Genomic DNA, 11089 nt, shown 5'->3' with positions numbered 1-11089 from the left:
TATATCCTACGTTATACTTTGGGTCCAAATATACCCTGTCGTTATACTTTGGGTTTAAATATACCCCTTCACAGTTAAAGTTGGTCCCAATCCTACGTGGCATTAAAATTTTAATGAAATAAATATTATGTGGCATGCCACCTCACTTACAAACCCAATTTTACCCCTCCACTTCCTAAGTTCTTCCACCACACCTCCCCCTCTAGTACTACCGTTCTTATGCCCACCACCATTTTCACAAACTCAAACTTAAAGGCGGTGCACTAATTGGGTAGCAATAAATTGTCACGACCCAACCCCGTAGGCCGCGACTAGTGTCCGTGCTGGACACCCATACGTACCCAATAACCCAAACTAGAATATAAGCAGAATATACAGATACAGAAGTCGAATGGCTTTACTAATTATCGCAGACAAACAGACATATCGCACGGAAGCCGATAAGGCTATCATAGAACATAGCAACCCAAAACATACACACAACCCACATGTATGTCTGCAGACCTCTACGAACAACAAACAGATCATAAGACGGGACAGGGCCCCGTCATACTCCTGAATAACATACATATGTGCAACAGAAGAGTCTGTACCCAAAATATAGGCTCCGGACAAAGGAGCACTCCAAGATAGCAGAATAGAATCCTAAGCGGGCGGATCAACAAATCGATCGTCTGTACCTGCGTGGCATGAAACGCATCCCCCGAAAAAAGGGGGTCAGTACGGAAAATGTACTGAATATGTAAAGCACGGAACATAGTGAACAAAGTCATAACCGAAGCAGAAGGTACAGGAAATGAACGGAATATCCAGAATATCAAAATGCTGATCATAAAGCATAAATAGTGCATGCAGAAAACATATGTCATATCTGGTCCCATTAATACTTTATGAAATGCTCATAAATGGTTACTATAATTTGAAGTAGAATTTGACAGCAACTTATATTCTTGGAAAAAAATAATAATAAATTTACAACGTTAAAATAAAACACTTAGGCAAATAAATGTTTACCATACTTTGGAAGTGTATATATATTTTATCAAAACTGATTTTTTTCCAACTAATATCAAGAGTACGAATATTTTAATTCTCAAAACGGTAAAAGATACCTTTTGTTTTTATGAGAAAATAATTTCTATCTTTATTCAAATAAATTTTCAAACCTCGACAAAACTTATTTTCTTCGATTTGTTTAACCTCAAATCCTTACGGTACATGTGTACCATCACTTTAACCACCTATAAATTTGGGGGATAACCTCGTGTCCGTTACTAATATCATTTAACTCGCACGCTTTCCGATGTACGAAAATACAAGATATAACATTCTTCCCCCCTTTATATTTACAACCTTTTGACTACACTACACATCATGTTCATACTAATAACATCATTTATTACCCACTAATATACAGTAAATGTATTTTAAATTATTTCATTTTAACACACATCCATTATCATGTCACAATAATTTGTCATACTTTTCATTACTTCCTTTGTTATTCTTCTACGTGCTGTATCATTATATTATAATCTCTATATTGTATTTCTTCTGTGCAACATCTCTTTTTATCCTTTTTCCTGCATGTGCCACTATTGTACTCATATTCTTCCATTTGTTGTCATCTTTTCATATATTAACCTTCAAAACATATTATGAACTTATATCCCATTCTCTTCCTTTTTCCTATTTCTGGGAAAATTTGGGCAGAGTTTCCTCTGTACTTCTTACTATCCCAGAACCTGCACGCAGGAACTACCAACAACGCCTCACAGGGCCAACATATATACACATATATCGTATCATAGCCACACAGGGCTCCCAACTTCAAGTGAAAGGCTTAAAGGTGTCGAGACTTACCTCACATATCGCACCTCGAGACATACCTGATCCTTTAACGATTTGTTCTGTTATACTTTCCTACCCACCTTCTCTTTCATCCTCCAATTTTACATTTCAATCACATTTCAATATTCTTACCTTATCCCACATGCCTCTTTCGTACCGTTACTTACCTGTGTACTTTGTAACTTCTAATATCGTCAGTCGCTTCCTTCTGTCGATACCGTTCTTCAGCTGAAATCAAGAGTTAGTAAAAAGGAATTTCATTTCCTATGGCTGGGCTCTATCGCACGATCTAAGATCCAAAGAAAGGTAATACCCTAAATGCCTTGTAGCCTCCTGTTTATAGATGTGGTGCACAACACACCGATAAACAAGACTCTACTAGACACGGTCTGTAGACATTCCGAGAACCAAACCGCTCTGATACCACTTTTGTCACGACCCAACCCCGTAGGCCGCGACTAGTGTCCGTGCTGGACACCCATACGTACCTAATAACCCAAACTAGAATATAAGCAGAATATACAGATACAGAAGTCGAATGGCTTTACTAATTATCGCAGACAAACAGACATATCGCACGGAAGCCGATAAGGCTATCATAGAACATAGCAACCCAAAACATATACACAACCCACATGTATGTCTGCAGACCTCTACGAACAACAAACAGATCATAAGACGGGACAGGGCCCCGTCATACCCCTGAATAACATACATATGTGCAACAGAAGAGTCTGTACCCAAAATATAGGCTCCGGACAAAGGAGCACTCCAAGATAGCAGAATAGAATCCTAAGCGGGCGGATCAACAAATCGATCGTCTGTACCTGCGTGGCATGAAACGCAGCCCCCGAAAAAAGGGGGTCAGTACGGAAAATGTACTGAATATGTAAAGCACGGAACATAGTGAACAAAGTCATAACCGAAGCAGAAGGTACAGGAAATGAACGGAATATCCAGAATATCAAAATGCTGATCATAAAGCATAAATAGTGCATGCAGAAAACATATGTCATATCTGGTCCCATTACGGGACTGGGTAAACAGAACGTGGTCTCCACCCCGACACTGGCGCCACAACACAGCATAACTCCAGAGTAGGGAATAACTCCGTAACATATCATATCATATCAGAATGTGCACATGTCAAACATATCAGATGGCCATATCATATCATATCATCATATATCAGAATATGTGTACATGGCACATCATACTCCACAACCCATGTACATGTATACCTACCCCCTCACATCGAGGCGCGGCGAACAATGCAGTGGAATACGCGTGATAACATATCCTGGCCCGGGCTCAGTGAAGGAAACATTGAGGCATCCACGAATGGAGTAGTGAGAAACTAATGCAATATAAAATATAGCATATTTACGGAGACTCAATAGCATAACTTAGATGACAAACCATATAACAGAAACGGAGCAGTAATCATAGTGTATGCCTTTCGGATATCACAATGGTATATGTCAAAATAAGCTTTCTGAAATCATTTTCATGTTTCAAAATACATTATGGGACTTATCAAAATAATTCAAACAAATGTCATATAGTAGTTAGACGAGTAACCAAGAGTTTCCTTTGAATTCTACTTCAAAATAAGTCAAACGGAACAAATCAGAAAAATCCGGGAATAGTGGGCCCACCTCGGGTCAAATGAGGTGGCGTACATAATTTACGTATGTTACACTTCATAACATCACTTATGAGAGTTTTAAAGTAATCGGGTCCTATTTGTGCAAGTTCTAGATGTTTAGGTAATTTTTCCAACTATTCATGACATATTCAATTCAATTCTACTGAATGAAAAAGGGCAAATTTAGGTGCAGATTTCTAAGAGTAGAGTCGTCCCCAAGGCTCGTATCCAAGCCTATCATACCTAGGACATGCCAAGAGAATGAAAAACAAAGCTTTACATACCTTATTTGCCTTTTACGCCTATCCAAATTCAAGTCCCGTTTCTTCCAAAATCTACAATTGGTCACATTTACCAAATATTAATTATTAGGCTTTAGGAATTTAATCTCAACCCAATACTTTTCTACAAAAATTTGAGCAACATTTTCTTTATACAACTCGCCTAACCCGAAACAAAATTTTAATAACATTGATGTACCCACGTTCTTCATTTTTTTTTTTTAATAGCATAGTTGTATATACGTTCAATGCATATGTTGTATATATATCCCTCCTAATTTATCTAATTGAGGAGCATGATCCCATTTATTAATTAGGTTCCCTCCTTTTGCATTAAGTGTTCTACACGTGTCCTGTGCATATATATTTTTAACGAATTGGCTGCTATGCATACTTATCACTTAAAAAATATGATATGCTTCATTAACTAACCACCACATATCTTGAATAATTACTCTCCACGTATAAAGCTCTAGTGAAGCTTAGTCAAAGTAAGTGACTCCATTAAGAAAGTGTTAGCGTTATAAATGCTCGCACCACAATTTCCAGCAATAAATTTTGTAGTTCCCATTTCACAATTTAATTATGATTTGGACGCATTTAAATATATCTAGTAAAGGAGAATTATTATCTACGTTCAACAGTGGTCTTTCAACACTTAATAACCATTATGCTTTCCAACATTCTACCATTTTTTTTGATATATAGCAATCTGTTTCATCACGTAGGAGTCAAACAATCTACTCCAACCCATAACATATTTATACAATTACTATGACTTAAACTCACGGCTTCCGATCACCGTCCCGTGAGTTCTTAACAAATACATACCTTTTATTGCTCATACGAGCTCGTAGAAGGTCGCAGACTAAGGATCATACTTGGATCACCTTCGTAAAAGCTTCCCCGATATTTTACTTCATTATAGGGTACGGTTCACCTTGCTTTGAAGCTCTTGAAGAAGAGGAGAGAAATCTTGTCTGCCAATAGCTGGAGTAAAAACGCTACATCCATCTTAATATTGAAGAAAATGTTTTTAATGTCTCATGGAAGGTTGTCCGTATATGGCCTTGATGAGGCGGTGAACTCTCAAATAAAGGGCACTTTTATTACTTAGCTACAAGGTTAACTCATTTCTACATTAATTACTTAATATGGTAGGTAACTCCTTGTATATATCTATAGACATAATCACGTGGAAACACATGACAAAAGTTAATGACATTGGAGAGTGTTCTTTTGTCCTTTCTACCACATGGCAAGTATTAATGTGGTTAGATATTATTTTAATACTTTATGAAATGCTCATAAATGGTTACTATAATTTGAAGTAGAATTTGACAGCAACTTATATTCTTGGAAAAAAATAATAATAAATTTACAACGTTAAAATAAAACACTTAGGCAAATAAATGTTTACCATACTTTGGAAGTGTATATATATTTTATCAAAACTGATTTTTTTCCAACTAATATCAAGAGTACGAATATTTTAATTCTCAAAACGGTAAAAGATACCTTTTGTTTTTATGAGAAAATAATTTCTATCTTTATTCAAATAAATTTTCAAACCTCGACAAAACTTATTTTCTTCGATTTGTTTAACCTCAAATCCTTACGGTACATGTGTACCATCACTTTAACCACCTATAAATTTGGGGGATAACCTCGTGTCCGTTACTAATATCATTTAACTCGCACGCTTTCCGATGTACGAAAATACAAGATATAACATTCTTCCCCCCTTTAGAACATTCGTCCTCGAATGTTAAACTAGTCATACATAAGTATACTGGTTATTGCAATTTTATAACAAATCAATTACTTTGCTATCATGTTGTACAATTATAATGACATCATGCATGGTATTTCTGTTGTTGGTATGAACAACTTCCTTAAAATGGAGTATACCAATTGGATTTAATTGCTGCCAACGTTTCCTTGCTCCAAAGGAAATTTCCCCAAAGTGAAATGTTTCTAAACATTTTTAGGTAACCCCCAAAGTGAATTAGACAAAGATGAAATGTTGCTGGTTTGTAAAAAAAAATGTACTCACGGTTTATGAGCAAAAAGAGGATATATACTTTTCCCACTTAGTAGACAATGGGGTCCACCTTAATTATTACACTCAAAGGTGCAATTTAATTCCAAGGGAAATAGAGCATTTTCATCCGTATGAATAGCTATCTATATTAGTCACCTCCTTCATACTTTACGCATGGCAAAATTTTAGTGCACTTTCTTTGCCACCATTACTGATGGTGCCATCACCACCTTGCATGCATGTATAAAAATATCCACGTGATGCCACCTTTAATTATCTAATGCCATATGGCAACTTGCTAATAGTACTTATTTATTTAATTCCACTTAGTACCATAATTAATTTCTTTTTCACATTATATAACTCACCATTATTAAACAACGTGTGATTCTTAGTTATATGCTATTGCACATGTGTATCTCTTTTTTTTTTTTTTTTTTATAATACCATCATCCATGTTCATCATTATCTCGTGACACTTATACAATCCACGACCATCATATTTATTATTCACTTACATCAACGTCACATTCCCTCAATTCTTTATCTTATTCTCTGTATATTTACAACCTTTTGACTACACTACACATCATGTTCATACTAATAACATCATTTATTACCCACTAATATACAGTAAATGTATTTTAAATTATTTCATTTTAACACACATCCATTATCATGTCACAATAATTTGTCATACTTTTCATTACTTCCTTTGTTATTCTTCTACGTGCTGTATCATTATATTATAATCTCTATATTGTATTTCTTCTGTGCAACATCTCTTTTTATCCTTTTTCCTGCATGTGCCACTATTGTACTCATATTCTTCCATTTGTTGTCATCTTTTCATATATTAACCTTCAAAACATATTATGAACTTATATCCCATTCTCTTCCTTTTTCCTATTTCTGGGAAAATTTGGGCAGAGTTTCCTCTGTACTTCTTACTATCGCAGAACCTGCACGCAGGAACTACCAACAATGCCTCACAGGGCCAACATATATACACATATATCGTATCATAGCCACACAGGGCTCCCAACTTCAAGTGAAAGGCTTAAAGGTGTCGAGACTTACCTCACATATCGCACCTCGAGACATACCTGATCCTTTAACGATTTGTTCTGTTATACTTTCCTACCCACCTTCTCTTTCATCCTCCAATTTTACATTTCAATCACATTTCAATATTCTTACCTTATCCCACATGCCTATTTCGTACCGTTACTTACCTGTGTACTTTGTAACTTCTAATATCGTCAGTCGCTTCCTTCTGTCGATACCGTTCTTCAGCTGAAATCAAGAGTTAGTAAAAAGGAATTTCATTTCCTATGGCTGGGCTCTATCGCACGATCTAAGATCCAAAGAAAGGTAATACCCTAAATGCCTTGTAGCCTCCTGTTTATAGATGTGGTGCACAACACACCGATAAACAAGACTCTACTAGACACGGTCTGTAGACATTCCGAGAACCAAACCGCTCTGATACCACTTTTGTCACGACCCAACCCCGTAGGCCGCGACTAGTGTCCGTGCTGGACACCCATACGTACCTAATAACCCAAACTAGAATATAAGCAGAATATACAGATACAGAAGTCGAATGGCTTTACTAATTATCGCAGACAAACAGACATATCGCACGGAAGCCGATAAGGCTATCATAGAACATAGCAACCCAAAACATATACACAACCCACATGTATGTCTGCAGACCTCTACGAACAACAAACAGATCATAAGACGGGACAGGGCCCCGTCATACCCCTGAATAACATACATATGTGCAACAGAAGAGTCTGTACCCAAAATATAGGCTCCGGACAAAGGAGCACTCCAAGATAGCAGAATAGAATCCTAAGCGGGCGGATCAACAAATCGATCGTCTGTACCTGCGTGGCATGAAACGCAGCCCCCGAAAAAAGGGGGTCAGTACGGAAAATGTACTGAATATGTAAAGCACGGAACATAGTGAACAAAGTCATAACCGAAGCAGAAGGTACAGGAAATGAACGGAATATCCAGAATATCAAAATGCTGATCATAAAGCATAAATAGTGCATGCAGAAAACATATGTCATATCTGGTCCCATTACGGGACTGGGTAAACAGAACGTGGTCTCCACCCCGACACTGGCGCCACAACACAGCATAACTCCAGAGTAGGGAATAACTCCGTAACATATCATATCATATCAGAATGTGCACATGTCAAACATATCAGATGGCCATATCATATCATATCATCATATATCAGAATATGTGTACATGGCACATCATACTCCACAACCCATGTACATGTATACCTACCCCCTCACATCGAGGCGCGGCGAACAATGCAGTGGAATACGCGTGATAACATATCCTGGCCCGGGCTCAGTGAAGGAAACATTGAGGCATCCACGAATGGAGTAGTGAGAAACTAATGCAATATAAAATATAGCATATTTACGGAGACTCAATAGCATAACTTAGATGACAAACCATATAACAGAAACGGAGCAGTAATCATAGTGTATGCCTTTCGGATATCACAATGGTATATGTCAAAATAAGCTTTCTGAAATCATTTTCATGTTTCAAAATACATTATGGGACTTATCAAAATAATTCAAACAAATGTCATATAGTAGTTAGACGAGTAACCAAGAGTTTCCTTTGAATTCTACTTCAAAATAAGTCAAACGGAACAAATCAGAAAAATCCGGGAATAGTGGGCCCACCTCGGGTCAAATGAGGTGGCGTACATAATTTACGTATGTTACACTTCATAACATCACTTATGAGAGTTTTAAAGTAATCGGGTCCTATTTGTGCAAGTTCTAGATGTTTAGGTAATTTTTCCAACTATTCATGACATATTCAATTCAATTCTACTGAATGAAAAAGGGCAAATTTAGGTGCAGATTTCTAAGAGTAGAGTCGTCCCCAAGGCTCGTATCCAAGCCTATCATACCTAGGACATGCCAAGAGAATGAAAAACAAAGCTTTACATACCTTATTTGCCTTTTACGCCTATCCAAATTCAAGTCCCGTTTCTTCCAAAATCTACAATTGGTCACATTTACCAAATATTAATTATTAGGCTTTAGGAATTTAATCTCAACCCAATACTTTTCTACAAAAATTTGAGCAACATTTTCTTTATACAACTCGCCTAACCCGAAACAAAATTTTAATAACATTGATGTACCCACGTTCTTCATTTTTTTTTTTTAATAGCATAGTTGTATATACGTTCAATGCATATGTTGTATATATATCCCTCCTAATTTATCTAATTGAGGAGCATGATCCCATTTATTAATTAGGTTCCCTCCTTTTGCATTAAGTGTTCTACACGTGTCCTGTGCATATATATTTTTAACGAATTGGCTGCTATGCATACTTATCACTTAAAAAATATGATATGCTTCATTAACTAACCACCACATATCTTGAATAATTACTCTCCACGTATAAAGCTCTAGTGAAGCTTAGTCAAAGTAAGTGACTCCATTAAGAAAGTGTTAGCGTTATAAATGCTCCCACCACAATTTCCAGCAATAAATTTTGTAGTTCCCATTTCACAATTTAATTATGATTTGGACGCATTTAAATATATCTAGTAAAGGAGAATTATTATCTACGTTCAATAGTGGTCTTTCAACACTTAATAACCATTATGCTTTCCAACATTCTACCATTGTTTTTGATATATAGCAATCTGTTTCATCACGTAGGAGTCAAACAATCTACTCCAACCCATAACATATTTATACAATTACTATGACTTAAACTCACGGCTTCCGATCACCGTCCCGTGAGTTCTTAACAAATACATACCTTTTATTGCTCATACGAGCTCGTAGAAGGTCGCAGACTAAGGATCATACTTGGATCACCTTCGTAAAAGCTTCCCCGATATTTTACTTCATTATAGAGTACGGTTCACCTTGCTTTGAAGCTCTTGAAGAAGAGGAGAGAAATCTTGTCTGCCAATAGCTGGAGCAAAAACGCTACATCCATCTTAATATTGAAGAAAATGTTTTTAATGTCTCATGGAAGGTTGTCCGTATATGGCCTTGATGAGGCGGTGAACTCTCAAATAAAGGGCACTTTTATTACTTAGCTACAAGGTTAACTCATTTCTACATTAATTACTTAATATGGTAGGTAACTCCTTGTATATATCTATAGACATAATCACGTGGAAACACATGACAAAAGTTAATGACATTGGAGAGTGTTCTTTTGTCCTTTCTACCACATGGCAAGTATTAATGTGGTTAGATATTATTTTAATACTTTATGAAATGCTCATAAATGGTTACTATAATTTGAAGTAGAATTTGACAGCAACTTATATTCTTGGAAAAAAATAATAATAAATTTACAACGTTAAAATAAAACACTTAGGCAAATAAATGTTTACCATACTTTGGAAGTGTATATATATTTTATCAAAACTGATTTTTTTCCAACTAATATCAAGAGTACGAATATTTTAATTCTCAAAACGGTAAAAGATACCTTTTGTTTTTATGAGAAAATAATTTCTATCTTTATTCAAATAAATTTTCAAACCTCGACAAAACTTATTTTCTTCGATTAGTTTAACCTCAAATCCTTACGGTACATGTGTACCATCACTTTAACCACCTATAAATTTGGGGGATAACCTCGTGTCCGTTACTAATATCATTTAACTCGCACGCTTTCCGATGTACGAAAATACAGGATATAACATAAATAGAACCTAAACGTGTTGTCAACCAATGGGACATTAAATCCTAAGCCAATGTAGCCCTTTATATTTTGTTATTTCTTTGAATTAGTCCCTTGTATTCATTCTCTGCTGATGATCTCCTTTCTTAGATCCTCTTCTTAGCCTTCGTTGCCTGCAAAGATCCAATAGTCCAATCCAAAGACCCTTTGCTTTCAGATTTTCAAGGAAACACAATATAGCAGCAGGGATTGCCCCAATAATTAATGGTGGTGGGCATAAGGATGGTAGTACTAGAGGGGGAGGTGTGGTGGAAGAAGATAGGGAGAGAAGGGGTAAAATTGGGTTTGTAAGTGAGGTGACATGCCACATAATATTTATTTTATTAAAATATTAATGCCACGTAGGATTAGGGTCAACTTTAACTGTGGAGGGGTATATTTGAACCCAAAGTATAATGACAGGAGTTTATTTGGACCCAAAGTATAACGAAGGGTATATTTGGCCTTTTTTCGATAGTACAAGGGTATATTTGGCCCTTTTCCGTTTAATGTATC

General features: G+C 36.2%; 1 long non-coding RNA gene across 1 annotated transcript; it reads right to left on the bottom strand.

Moving 5' to 3' along the window:
* Positions 1-231: 231 nt before the first annotated feature.
* Positions 232-10283, bottom strand: LOC132635962 (uncharacterized). Its single transcript, XR_009580867.1, has 5 exons — positions 9653-10283; positions 8825-8875; positions 4612-7719; positions 3784-3834; positions 232-2678 (listed from the first exon to the last, which is right to left on the bottom strand). It is a non-coding gene; the product is annotated as an uncharacterized LOC132635962 (long non-coding RNA).
* Between the last annotated feature and the right edge of the window lie 806 nt (positions 10284-11089).

The sequence above is a fragment of the Lycium barbarum genome, chromosome 4 (assembly GCF_019175385.1).
Source record: "Lycium barbarum isolate Lr01 chromosome 4, ASM1917538v2, whole genome shotgun sequence".
In the NCBI taxonomy this organism is placed as follows: domain Eukaryota; kingdom Viridiplantae; phylum Streptophyta; class Magnoliopsida; order Solanales; family Solanaceae; genus Lycium; species Lycium barbarum.
This window is presented reverse-complemented; position numbering and strand designations above follow the sequence as displayed.